The sequence below is a fragment of the Hypanus sabinus genome, chromosome 13 (genome assembly GCF_030144855.1).
Source record: "Hypanus sabinus isolate sHypSab1 chromosome 13, sHypSab1.hap1, whole genome shotgun sequence".
Lineage (NCBI taxonomy): Eukaryota > Metazoa > Chordata > Chondrichthyes > Myliobatiformes > Dasyatidae > Hypanus > Hypanus sabinus.
Window position 1 is genome coordinate 76,451,944 of NC_082718.1, and position 14,810 is coordinate 76,466,753.

The 14,810-nt window shown below is 41.9% G+C and overlaps 1 pseudogene; it reads left to right on the top strand.

Moving 5' to 3' along the window:
* The first annotated feature begins 1,742 nt into the window (after positions 1-1,742).
* The window catches only part of LOC132403379 (protein phosphatase Slingshot homolog 1-like), a 40,688-nt pseudogene continuing 27,620 nt past the window's right edge, over positions 1,743-14,810 (top strand).

The following is a 14,810-nucleotide window of genomic DNA, read 5'->3' on the forward strand; positions in this document are numbered from 1 at the left end:
AAGGAATTTGAATTTTATATTTCAGAGCCATGTTCATTCCCAAGGCAGCAGATCAGTACGGATAATTATAATCTGGCTGTATGAAAATTTATGGAGATGCATCTCTACCAAAAGAGGTGTAATCCCACCCCTAATCAGGGCCATATAAAGTCTTAGGAGCAGGTCGTATGAGAAGTGGATGCATATCACAAGTCGTGGTTATGCAAATGACACCAAAAAGACTCTGCCCAGAAGAAGGCAATGACAAACCACTTCTGCAGAAAAGTTTGGCAAGAACAATCATTGTCAAGATCTTGATTGCCCACATTCAACGACATGGCACAAAATTGTGATGATATTGAAAATTTGTAAACTTGCTCATAAACCAAACATTTTTTAACCTGTTCATCAATGTTTTGCAAATTATCAGATACAAATATGTTACTCTTATTTGGTGCAATACTTTTTCTCAGAAATGGTGCAAGTTGGGATAGAGGTAGTAGACATTTGGATAAAGTTTGGAAGGGATGCCTGATGGAAAGGAAAATTCATCATTTAAGGTAAAGAGGATGGCAAAGAATGAAGATTTATCACTGGATGGATTATGAAAAACAGGAAAGAAGGTGGAAGTGGCTGTAGTTGATCTTAATGAAAAGATCTATAGTTGGAATCTCAGCTCAGCATCAGGTAGAATATATATAAATATTATAAGCCATCTGGTTCAGACAATTGTGAGGGAGATGAGTGAAATCAGTGGTGTTATGTACCATGGGTATCTTGTATTTGTCACGTGACAGTGGTGTTGAAGCTATACTGGACTTAAGGTAGTGGTCTTGTGATGGTGGAGTGACATCATTTTCCCACCAGTAGAGGTCATGTGACAAGTTTTTTTTACGGGGTATTAAAGGAGGACCCCTCCCTGTGAGGAGGGGCTGTTCGTGGCTGGATTTGACATTTTGACTCCATGCCACTGCGTGGTCCAATATTATGACGCAGTTTGGTTGAAAGGTGGAGTTTTATTTAATGCCTAAAGTTTAAAAGGTCATCGCCGGCAGTTTCATTATAATACTGTCAGTTAAAAATCAGTGGAGAGTGAAGGCCTGAGTTCGGGAGCTAAAAGATCGAGGAAAGTCAATTTCGACAGTAAAACAGGTTCGACCTTGTTTGATCCTCATTCGGAAGGAATTCGTTGGCTGTCTCCTGGTAACCCCTGCAAACAATAGCAGAAAGGGTTGGGTACAGTTTTGTAAAGGAAAGGTCAGTGCCTTTAAGCCGTTTCATTTTCATCCTTGTAAATTCTCCGGGAAAAGTATAGTTCGACTGGGAACCACAGCAACATGACGTGGAAGAGAATTTAAATCATCTAAAAAGTCTCTCCTTTAATGGACTGTAAGCATTTTGAACATTTGCAGTACTACTTTGAAGAACTGTTTTTGCAACATCGCTTTAAGAACTGTTTTCGCTTTATTCCTTTAAGAACTGTTTAAGCTTCCACACAGCAGCTGAATTCCAGTTACGTTAGTGGTTTGTTTACTTTCAGGGTTTTGTTTTTCAGTGTTTAATAAATGTTTTATTTGTTATTTTAAAAAAACCCTGCCTCACTTATATATTTATTGTTGCTGAATCCGTAACATAAATATGGGGGCTCGTCCAGGATCAACCAATTTTGAGTTTAAATGCTTGTTAAATATTGAATCGGTGTTTTGGAAAAGGGAATACTCGATTCTTTTGTTTGATTGGCCTGTGAGTGGTATTTGGCAACAATGAATATTGATGAGTTTCTGGCTTTGCCAGACACGGAGTTGTTAACGAAGGTGAAAAAATCTGAGGTGTCTGAGATAGCTAGTAGATTGGAACTTAAAGGTATTTCGAAGTCTACATCGAAGGCTCTAATACAGAGAAAAATCGCGTCACACTATGTAGATTTGGGTGATTTTGATTAATCGATTTTAAAGTCGTTTCCAATAAGTAATCTAGAGATGCAGTTGCAAATCGAACAAATGAAGTTGGAACAAAATAAAGCAGAATTGGAGCGTTGTAGGTTAGAAGCTGATTAAAAAAAAAGGGAATTTGAATATACGTTGGCGGAATTAAGGTCTGAGAATCAGTCTGCTGGTTCTAGAAAACCATTTGTTGTTAGTCAAGAAATTAAATTGGTCCCTCCATTTAGTGAAACAGAAGTGGAAAGATATTTCCAACATTTTGAAACAATTGCTCAGGTTTCAGAGTGGCCGAAAGATCAGTGGTGTTACAAAGTGTAATTAAAGGCAAAGCACAACAAGTTTATACAGCTATAACTGCTGCGCAAGCACTTAATTATGATAATGTGAAACAGCAGATTTTGAAAGCATACAAATTGGTCCCAGAAGTGTATAGAGAAAGATTCAGAAGTTTGAAGAAGTCTGTGGAAAAAACTTATGTGGAATTTGCCTATGATAAAGCTGTGTGTTTTGAGAGATGGTTTTCCTCTAAAAATGTAATTGGGGACTATAATACATTGAAAGAGCTGATTTTAATGGAGGAATTTAAAAGAAGCATCCCTGTTGAAGTAAGGACCTACTTAAATGAGAGGGATACTGATACATTGCAGGACTCTGTTAGATTAGCTGATGAGTATGTTTTAATCCATAAGAATAAATTTCCTCAGGGCAGAATTTTTAAGAGGAAAAATAACACAGAGACTCAAGGTAAATCAGAAATTAAATCAGAAGTTAATGAGAAAGGTAAGAAGGAAGGAAAACCTGTGAAGACAGTTTGCTCTTATTTGTAACTATTGTAAGAAAAAGAAAGAGAAGGAAGCAATCCCAGAAAACCTGTAAAATTACAGGGTTCGATAAACACAAATGAGGTTTTGTTAGAGTCTGACCAAGTTAAAAAGGGATCTGATCATTTTATAACTGAAGGGTTCATATCCTTGAAAGAAGGATCTACTCCGGTGCCAATAAAAATCCTTAGGGATACTGGGGCTTCTCAATCACTGATGTTAGACAGTGTATTGAAGTTTAATGAAGAGTCTGATACTGGTGAGGTAAGTTATATATGAGGTGTTGGGGGTGTTTTTATGCCTGCACATTTGCATAAAGTAAATTTAAAGTCAGGGTTAGTTACAGGATTTGTTGAAGTAGGATTACAAGCCTAGCTTACCTGTGAAGGATATTTCTTTATTGTTAGGTAAAGACTTGGCAGGTGGACAAGTTTTTCCTGAAGTGCATTTGACAATGGAGTCAGAGGAACCAGAGATGAATTCTAACACAGATTCTTCCTGTGTTGTGACTAGAGTTATGGCTAAAAAGATTGATGCGCAGAATGAGATTGTTACTCATGACTGTTCAACTCAGGATTCGAGTTTTGAGGATGTGTCAGAGACTTTCTTACCTTCATTGTTTGAACAAGATTCTTGGAGTAAGTCTGACTATGAAGATTTATCTCTGTCTCGGAAGGAGATGATAACAGAGCAGAATAGAGACCGTGAGATTATAAATTAAGAGAACAAGCTCTACCAGATAGTGAAATTGAGAAGGTGCTAGTAGGATATTACTTGGAAAAAGAAGTGTTGTCATCAAGTGGAGATGGAAGTGGAGATCGCCTACAATTCCTACAAGTGAGGATTGGAATGTTGTTTACCAGGTAGTTGTCCCGAAAGTTTATCGAAATGAGATTTTGACTTTAGCTCATAGTGTGCCCTTAGGTGGACATCAAGGGGTAAGGAAAACTGTGGACAAGATTTTAAAACATTTTTACTGGCTTGGTCTAAGAAAAGATGTGGCAATGTTTTGTAAAACGTATCATACTTGTCAAATTGTGGGTAAACCAAATCAAGTTACACCAGTGGCTCCATTACAACCTATTCCAGCATTTGGTGAACCGTTTTCTAAAGTTATTATAGATTGTGTAGGTCCATTACCAAAGACAAAAACTGGTTATCAGTACTTGTTGACTATCATGTGTACTTCATCTAGGTTTCCACAGGCAGTACCACTTGGGAATATAACAGCTCTTATAAAATTCTTTATAAAGAATTGACAAAGGCACTTATAAAATTCTTTACTTATTTTGGATTACCTAAGGAAATACAAACTGATGAAGGCAGTAATTTTATGTCTGGATTGTTTCAACAGATAGTTTATAAATTGGGAGCTAAGCAAATCACTTGGTCTGCATACCATCCAGAATCACAAGGTGCCTTGGAGAGGTTTCATTCTACCCTCAAGAATATGATTAGGACATATTGTGTGGAAAATGAAAGTGATTGGGTTGAGAGTATAAACTTACTTTTATTTGCAGTAAGGGAATTGGTACAAGAATCTTTAGGTTTCAGTCCATTTGAACTTGTATTTGGGCATAGAGTTAAAGGAACTTTAGCTTTATTAAAAGAACAGTGGATTAGTAAGGAAGTACACACTAATTTGTTGGACTATGTTTTGAAATTTAAGGATAGGTTACATAAAGCTTGTAGCTTAGTCAAGAAAAATTTAAAATTGGCTCAGGAGAAAATGAAAACTTGGTACGATAAAGAAGCTAGGATGAGGATGTTTAAGCCTGGAGATAAGGTGCTGGTTCTTTTCCCAGTGCAAACAAATCCTTTACAAGCTAGATTTCATGGTCCTTATGAAATTGTGTCTAAAATCAATGATGTGGATTATGTGATAAAAACTCCAGATCGTAGAAGGCTAACACAACTTTGCCATATAAATATGATAAAACCATATTATGAGAAACAATCTGATACTGTGACTGTTGTGGTTAATGATAATGAATTTGATTTAACTAGGAACATGATAGATGATTCATTTGAATTTCATTCTAAATCCAACATTGTTTCTGTCAGGTTACCAAATTCAACCATTCTGGAAAATATTGATGAGAAACTAGCATATTTACAGCCAGAGCAGAAACAGCAGATGAAGAAATTAATTTTTAAATATAAGGATTTGTTTCCAGATGTTCTGAGAAGGACTACTATATCTCCACATGATGTAGATGTTGGAGATGCCAAACCTATTAAACAACACCCATATAGGATGAACACAGAAAAATGTGAACTTGCTGAAAAAGAAATTAAATATATGTTAGAGAATAATATTATTAGACCTTCTAACTCGAATTGGAGTTCACCCTGTGTTATAGTGCCAAAACCAGATGGTAGTATTAGGTTTTGTACGGACTATAGGAAGGTGAATGCTGTAACGAAAACAGATGCATATCTAATTCCTAGAGCAGATGATTGTGTAGATAAAGTTGGAAAAGCAAAGTTCCTTACAAAGATTGATTTATTGAAAGGGTATTGGTGTGTTCCACTAACGGACAGAGGTAGAGAGATTTCTGCATGTGTAACTCCATCTGGGCTACATGAATATAATGTTCTTCCATTTGGGATGAAGAATGCCCAGGTACTTTCCAGAGAATGATTAACTCTGTGATTCAGGGATTGAAAGATACAGATGCTCATATTGATGATTTAGTGACAGGAAATTATACTTGGGATGCACACATTATTGCGGTGGAGAAATTGTTTGAAAGGCTTTCAAAAGCTAACTTAACTATTAATTTAGCTAAGAGTGAATTCGGACATGCCACTGTGACTTACCTTGGTTATGTTGTGGGTCAAGATAAGGTAGCTCCTGTTCAGGCAATTTTAGAGATTCTCACTCCAACGGGGCGGGGGGGGGGGAACTCTCAGAAGATTCTTGGGAATGGTAGGATATTATCGAAAATTTTGTAAGAATTTTGCTAATATTGCCCTTCCATTCACTAACCTTTTGCAGAAGAATGAGAAGTTTGTGTGGACAGTGCCTTGTCAAGAAGCTTTTGAAAAATTGAAAACTATGATATTTCAATAACCTGTGCTTAAGGCACCTGACTTTGAAAAACCTTTTTCATTGGCTGTGGATGCTAGTGATGAGGCTGCAGGAGCAGTATTAATGCAAAGGAATGAGGGTGATGAGGTTGATCATCCAGTAGCTTACTTTTCTAAGAAATTTAATAAGCATCAAAGAAACTATTCGACAATAGAGAAGGAATTGTTATCTCTTGTTTTAGCTTTAGAACATTTTGACGTATATGTTGGTACAACTCAAAAACCACTTATTGTTTACACTGATCATAATCCGTTAGTGATTCTGAGTAAGATGAAAAACAAAAACAGAAGGTTATTAAATTGGAATTTGATGTTACGAGAGTAGGATATTGTGATAACTCACATTAAAGGTAAAGATAATGTGGTTGCTGATTGTCTATCTCATGTTGAATGTACAATGTAATTTTTTGGAGTGGTTTTTTTTTTACAATTGTAACACTCCTACTGTATTGTAAGTTGTAAGATGTTATATGACGATACTATGTATACTGTGTATGTTATAAAATTTATACATTTGTTTTTCTTCCTTGTAAATAATTGTTAAAATTTTGTTGACAGACCAAAAAAATTTTTTGGAGGGAGGTGTTACGTACTCATGGGTATCTTGTACTTGTCACATGACAGTGGTGTTGAAGTTATACTGGACTTAAGGTAGTGGTCTTGTGATGGTGGAGTGACGTCATTTTCCCACCAGTAGAGGTCATGTGACAAGTTTTTTTACAGAGTATAAAAGGAGGACCCCTCTCTGTGAGGAGGGGCAGTTCGTGGCTGGATTTGACATTTTGACTCCATGCCACTGTGTGGTCCAATATTATGACGCAGTTTGGTTGAAAGGTGGAGTTTTATTTAATGTCTAAAGTTTAAAAGGTCTTTGCCGGCAGTTTCTTTATAATACTGTCAGTTAAAAATCAGTGGAGAGTGAAGATCGGAGTTCAGGAGCTAAAAGATCAAGGAAAGTCGATTTCGACGGTGAAACGGGTTCGACCTTGTTTGATCCTCATTTGGAAGGAATTCGTTGGCTGTCCCCTGGTAACCCCTACGAATAATAGCAGAAAGGGTTGGGTACAGTTTTTAAAGGAAAGGTCAGAGCCTTTAAGCCATTTCATTTTCATCTTCATAAATTCTCCGGGAAAAGTATAGTTCGACTGGGAACTGCAGCAACACGACGTGAAAGAGAATTTAAATCGTCTAAAAAGTCTCTCCTTTAATAGACTGTAAGCATTTTGAACATTTGCAGTACTACTTTGAAGAACTGTTTTTGCAACATCGCTTTAAGAACTGTTTTCGCTTTATTCCTTTAAGAACTGTTTAAGCTGCCGCACAGCAGCTGAATTCCGGTTACATTAGTGGTTTGTTTACTTTCGGGGGTTTGTTTTTCAGTGTTTAATAAATGTTTTATTTGTTATTAAAAAAACCCTGCCTCACTTATATATTTATTGTTGCTGAATCCGTAACAGTGGCAAGATCCAAATGTAATGGCTTTGATTTTCCAAATATGGAAATATGGCTTATAGTGTGAGATGTATAGATTTCTTTGTTTTTCCTATTGTTAAGTCAATATCCCATAGCAACTGAAAAGGAGAAAAGGAAAGGAATAAGCAGCGAAACACACAAAACGCTGGAGGTTTTATAAATACAGCTCCGTGGTGATATAGGTCTGATTAACATTTTTATATATCATTAAGTTGGCTTGGAGTTGGGCAGTGGAAGGGTGGGGTGGTAACTAACTTTATATAATTCTACTATGGGTGTTTTGCTTAATATGAATTGTACTTTAATATGTTTGTTTTGCACTGTATAAGTCCTTTTTATTGTTTTGTTGCATCGTAAAAACTCAAAAATTAATTTAAAAAAAAGAAAAAATGCTCAAGGAATTCAGGTGATAAGTAAAATCTGATGTGAGAGGCGAGTGGACTGTCGGGGGAAAGGGCAGGAGCAAGGGATGCAGGAGGATGAGATAGGTGGGTAAGAGGCCAGAGTGGTGAATAGAAGGGGGGGGTGATTTTTTTAATTGGAAGGAGAAATTGATATTCATGCTATCAGATTGGAGGCTATCCAGTCAGAATATAAGGTGTGGCTTCTCCACCCTGAGGATGGCCTCATCTTGGCACAAGAGGAGGCCATGGACCAACGCATTGGAATTTGGCCACTGGGAAGTTCCACTTTTTGCAGATGGAGTGGAGGCGCTCAACAAAGCGGTACCTCAATTTACAATAGGTCTCGCTAATGTAGAAGAGGTTGCATCAAGAGCACTGGACGCAATAGATGGCCCCAGCAGATTTGCACATGAAATGTTGCCTCACCTGGGAGGACTGTTGGGGGCCTTGAGTGGAGGTAAGGAGGGAGGTGTATGGGCAGGTGCAGCACTTTGGCATCGTGCAGGGATAAGTGCCAGGTAGGGACAAATGGACAAGGGAATCACAGAGGGAGTGATCTCTTTGTAAAGTGGTGGGGGAAGGAAGGTAAAGATATGTTTGGTAGGTTCCTTTCAGAAGTTGTGGACAATGTATTGGATGCATTAGATTCAGAAGATGCAGCTTATGGGTTGGTAGGTAAGGACAAGAGGAACTTTATCACTGTTAAGGTGGCAAGAAGGTGTAGTAATTATGGATGTTCGGGAAATGGAGGAGATGCAGGTGAGGGCATCATCAATGGTGGAGAAAGGGAAGTCCCGTTCTTTGAAGAAGGCAGACGTCTCTGATGTCCTGGAAAGGAAAATTGTATCCTGGAAGCAGGTGCGGTGGAGTCAAAGGAACTTTTCTTTACAGGAGACAGGGTGACAAGAGGTATAGTCGAGATAACCATGGCAATTAGTAGTTTTGTCTCCAGAAATGGAGACAGGGAGACCTAGAAGGGGGAGGGAGCTGTCAGAACATAAGAAATAGGAGCAGGAGTAGGCCATCTGGCCCATCGAGCCTGCCATGCCATTCAATATCATGGCTGATCTGTCTGTAAACTCAGCTCCATCTAACTGCCTTTTCCCCATAACCCTTAATTCTCTTAACTATGTAAAAACCAGTCTAACTGATTCTTAAATATATTTAGTGAGGAAGCCTCAACTGCTTCCCTGGGCAGAGAACTCCACAGATTCACCACTCTCTGGGAAAAACAGTTTCTCCTCTTCTCCATCCTAAATCTTCTCCCCTGAATCTTGAGGCAATGTCCCCAAGTTGTCTCACCTACCGATGGAAACAACTTTTCTACTTCTATCTTATTTATCCTTTTCAAAATTTTATGTGTTTCTAAAAGATCCCCTCTCATTCTTCTGAACTCCAGAGAGTATAGTCCCAGGTGACTCAATCTCTCCTCATAGGTTAACCCCTTCATCCCTGGAAACAACCTGATAAACCTCCTCTGCACTGACTCCAAAAATCAAGTATGGAGTCAGAACTGCACACAGTACTCCCAAGTGTGGTCTCACCGGTACTCTGTATAGCTGCAGCATGACCTCCCTGCTCTTGAATTCAATGCTTCTAGCAATGAAGGCCAACATTCCATTTGCCGTCTTAATAACCTGTTGTACCTGCAAGCCAACTTTCTGCGATTCATGAACAAACATTCCCAAGTCCCTCTGCACAACAGCATGCTGCAATATTTCACCATTTAAATAATAATCTGCTCTTCTATTATTCCTTCCAAAGTGGATGATCTCGCATTTACCAACATTGTATTCCATCTGCCAGACCTGGGCCCGCTCACTTAACCTATCTATGTCCCTCTGCAGATTCTCCACATTTTCTATACAATTTGTTTTCCCACCCAGTTTAGTGTCATCAGCAACTTTTGTTACACTACACTCAGTCCCCTCTTCTAAATCATCAATGTAAATGGTAAACAGTTGCAGCATCTCACTCACCACTGACAGCCAACCGTAGAAGCACCCATTTATGCCAACTCTCTGCCTTCTATTGGTTAACCGGGAAATTATAGGCCAGTAAGTTTGATGTCAGAAGTAGGTAAATTATTGGAAGGAGTACTAAAAGATAGGATCTCCAAGTATTTGGATAGACAGGAGAGTCAACATGGCTTTGTGTGTGGTAGGTCATGTTTAACCAAACTATTAGAATTTTTCAAGGAGATTACCAGGAAAGTGGATGAAGGGAAGGGAGTGGATGTTGTCTACATGGACTTCAGTAAGATTCAGTTGCTAGGTATCCATGGTGAGGTAGTAAATTGGATTAGACATTGGCTCAATGGGAGAAGTCAGAGAGTGGTAGTGGAGGATTGCTTCTCTGAGTGGAGGCCTGTGACTAATGGTGTACCACTGTGATCAGTGCTGGGTCCATTGTCATCTAAATCAATGATCTGGATGATAATGTGGTAAACTGGATCAGCAAATTTGCTGATGATACAAAGATTGGAGGTGTAGTGGACAGTGAGGAAGGTTTTCAAAGCCTGCAGAGGGATCTGGACCAACTGGAAAAATGGGCTGAAAAATGGCTGATGGAGTTTAATGCAGACAAGTGTGAGGTATTTCACGTTGGAAGGACAAACCAAGGTGGAACATACAAGGTAAGTGGTAGGACACTGAGGACAGCAGTAGAACAGAGGGATCAGGGAATACAGATATGTAATTCCCTAAAAGTGGCGCCATAGGTAGATAGGGTCATACAGAGAGATTTTGGTACATTGACATTTATAAATTAAAGTATTGAGTATAAGTTGGAATTTTATGGTGAGTTTGTATAAGGCATTGGTGAGGCCAAATTTGGAGTATTGTGTGCAGTTTTGGTCACCAAATTACAGGAAGGATATTAACAAGGTTGAAAGATGGCAGAGAAGTTTTACAAGGATGTTGCTGGGACTTGAGTAACTGAGTTACAGAGAAAGGTTGAATAGGTTAGGACTTTATTCCCTGGCATGTAGAAGAATGAGAGGAGACTTGATAGAGGTATATAAAATTATGATGGGTATAGATAGAGTGAATGCAAGCAGGCTTTTACCACTGAGGCTAGGGGAGAAAAAAACCAGAGGTCATGGGTTAAGGGTAAAAGGGGAAACATTTAAAGGGAACATGGGGGGGGGGGGTTCTTCACACAGAGAGTGGTGGGAATGAGCTGCCAGATCAAGTGGTAACTGCAGGCTCACTTTTAACATCTAAGAAAAACTTGGACAGGTTAATGGATGAGAGGGGTATGGAGGGATATGGTCCAGGTGCAGGTCAGTGGGACTAGGCAGAGAAATGATTTGGCACAGCCAAGAAGGGCTGAAGGGCCTGTTTCTGTGCTATAATGTTCTATGGTTCTATAACCAATCCACTATCCATGCCAATACACTTCCTCTGACTCCATGCATCCATATCTTATTTATAAGACTCTTGTGCGGCATCTTATCGAACGCCTTCTAGAAATCCAAGTATACAACATTCACCTGTTCCCCTCTATCCACTGCAGAACTGAACCAAGTGAATTTAAGGGCAGGGTGGAAGTTAGAAGCAAAGTTGGTGAAATTGACAAGCTCAGCATGGGTGCATGAAGCAGCACCAATGCAGTTGTCAATAGTGGAGAAAGAGTTGGGGATCATTGCCAGGGAAAGCTTGGGACATGCACTGTTTGACAAGCCAGTGAAGAGATAGGCATAGCTGGAGTTGAAGTAAAAATTGTTGAGGGTGAGAACCAGTTTTGCTGGACAGAGGGAGTGGTCATGGAGGGGTAACTGGTTGGTTCTTTTATTGAGAACGAAGTGGAGAACTTTTGGCCTTCTTGATGGGGGAACAAAGTGTACAGTGCCTGGACATCCATTGTGAAAATGAGGTGGTCAGGGCCAGGGAACTTGGTTACTGAGGAGATCGAGAACATGAGAAAAGCTGTGGATGTATGAAGGAAGGGGCTGAATCATGAGGAATAGAATGGAGTTGAGGTATGAGAATATGAGGTCAGTGGGGCAGGAGCAGGCACAGATAGTAGGCCTACTTGAACGGTCAGGTTTGTGGATCTTGAGTGGGAGGTAGAAGCGAGTAGTACGGGATAAGGGAACTGAGTTCTGTAGTAACAGATGGGAGTTCTCTAGAGTTGATGAGGACAGTGTTGTCTGAGACAATTTTCTGATGGCAAAACCAGGTGAGAATGAATACAAGTTAGAAACTTGATTAAATTTATATGTTCTGTACTGGAAAGAGTTGAAGGCAGTGCTCGAGTGGACTGAAGCCAGCAGTACTCTATTATGAATATGGTTTCCCTTATATTAATAATATGTAAGATTTATAATAAAAAAACATGTTATGCAGTCCATGTTTCAGATGGGATCATGCATTTCATATGACTGTTGCTTTAGAAGGTTGTCAAAGCATCTTCAAGTTTTTGGCTTTTTTTGTTACCTGTTAAAAGGATAAAAGTCTATTGATCTTCTTCCTGGTTTATATACATATTTTAGTCCTTGTATAGGAGGAATTTTTTTAACAAATATTAACAAATTGTGTCTTTGCTCACATGCCAGGAGGATCCACACACCATAGTGAGATCAAAATCCCCTCTTTAATTATTTGAATTTGTAAATGATTTTATTTTCGACTTAAAGGGTTTTCTTGTCAATATTTTAAATAAAAAATGCTAATAATACTGCTGCTGGATTCAAAGTTGGGAGGGAAAAGGTTGTCAGTACATGATTGATAACTTTCAAGGTGCAATCAAGGCATTTCTTTTTGTGGCTATTCTTTCAAAGATATTGTGGCGACCCACTTCCTAGCGCACTCGAACCAGCTCACAAATAGCCAGCGTGCCGGCATAAAGGCCGTCCCAAAAAGGTGCCAGGTCTGCTTCACCAACAAAGGGAAAAGCTCGCGCGGGACTGTGAGTACGTGCCCACTACAGCATCTGCACGCAGGACAGGACTGTGAATACGAGCCTCCTACAGCACCCGCACCCGGGGAGGGCGGGATCAGGGAGGCTTTAAAGCGAAGCCGCGAAGTTCGAATAAAATCTTCTTTAACTGCAGTTTACCAACTCTGTGTCATTATTTTAGTGCTGCGTGTAGCACACCGCTACAATTGGTGACCCCGACAGTCCAAACGATATTTGGACTGGAGACGAACGACGCCGCATCTGTTCATGCAGTTTCATTGAAACTGCCAAGCTTCTGGGTGCTGCGACCTCACCTCTGGTTCCAGCAAGCAGAAGCCCAATTCCACGTTCGGCAGATAACCTCAGAGGACACACGTTACTACTACGTGGTGAGCTCCCTCGACCAGGACACAGCGGCCCAGGTTGAGGAGTTCATACAGTCTCCCCCAGCAGACGGCAAGTACACGGAATTCAAAGCCCTGCTCATAAGGACTTTTGGACTCTCACGTCGCGAGCGGCTGCCCGTTTACTGCACCTGGATGGTTTAGGGGACAGACCTCCATCGGCTTTAATGAATGAGATGTTGTCTCTGGCCGGAGGACACAAGCCCTCCCTCATGTTTGAGCAGGCATTCCTGGAGCAGCTGTCCGAGGACATACGCCTGCTGCTGTCCGACGCGGATTTCAGCGACCCCCGGAAGGTGGCAGCCCGGGCGGACTTGCTGTGGAACGCCAAGAAAGTGAGTGGGGTGTCCGTCGCACAGATCACCAGGCCATGCTCCCAGCAGCAAACCAGACCCAGCCTGGCCACAGAGCCCGCCAACCCCAGGGGCAGGGGTGGGGAGCCCAACGAACAATGGTGCTTCTACCACCTGCGGTGGGGTGCAGATGCCTGCCACTGTAGCCCGCCCTGCAAGTTCCTGGGAAACGCTGATGGCTACGGTGGCTGGCCATCAGAATAGTCTCCTGTATGTGTGGGACAGAAGGTCGGGACGCCGGTTTTTGGTCGACACCGGTGCCAAGATCAGCGTTTTACCTCCGACGAGTTATGACACCCGCAGCAGGACACTGGGTCCCCCCCTGCGGGCCGTGAACGGCAGCACAGTAAGGACCTATGGCACCCGTCAGGTGCAGCTACAGTTCGGCTCCAGCTAGTTCACGTGGCACTTCACACTGGCCGCCGTAGCCCAACTGCTTCTGGGTGCGGATTTTTTGCGGGCTCACAGCCTACTGGGCGACCTGCCCAGGAAGAGACTGGTCCACACCGAGACCTTTCAGACGTTCTCCCTGGGTGCAGCCCAGTTGCCAGCCCCTCACCTCGGCTCCATCACGCTGTCTGACAACGACTACACCAGAATCCTGGCAGATTTCCCATTGGTCCTGGTGCCGCAGTTCACGGCAGCCATGCCCCGACACGGCGTACAGCACCACATCCCGACCCAGGGACCACCCCTCCATGCCCGTGCTCGGCGGCTTCCCCCGGACAAGCTCCGACTGGCGAAGGAGGAGTTCCAGAGGATGGAGGAATTGGGCATCATACGGAGGTCCGACAACCCATGGGCCTCCCCCCTGCACATGGTGCCCAAAGCGACGGGAGGCTGGAGACCGTGCGGCGACTATCGCAGGTTGAACGAAGCTACAACACCGGACCGCTACCCTGTACCGCACATTCAGGATTTTGCAGCAAACCTGCACGGCACATGGATCTTCTCCAAGGTTGACCTCGTCCGGGGATACCATCAAATCCCAATGCATCCGGACGATGTCCCCAAAATGGCACTCATCACCCCGTTCGGCCTTTTCGAGTTCCTCCGCATGCTGTTCGGCCTGAAGAATGCCGCACAGACGTTCCAGCGGTTAATGGACGCGGTGGGACGGGACCTGGACTTGGCGTTCATCTATTTGGACGACATCCTCATAGCCAGCAGTAGTCGTCAGGAGCATCTGTCCCACCTCCATCAATTCTACGCCCGATTGAGTGAATACGGTCTAACAACCAACCCGGTCAAATGCCTGTTCGGGCTCGACACCATCGACTTCCTGGGCCACAGGATTACTAAAGACGGGGCAACCCCTCTGCCCGCTAAGGTAGACACAGTCCGCCATTTTCCCCGACCCACCACAATCAAAGGCCTTCAGGAATTCGCGGGTATGGACAATTTCTACCACTGCTTCCTCCCTTCAGCTGCCCGAATC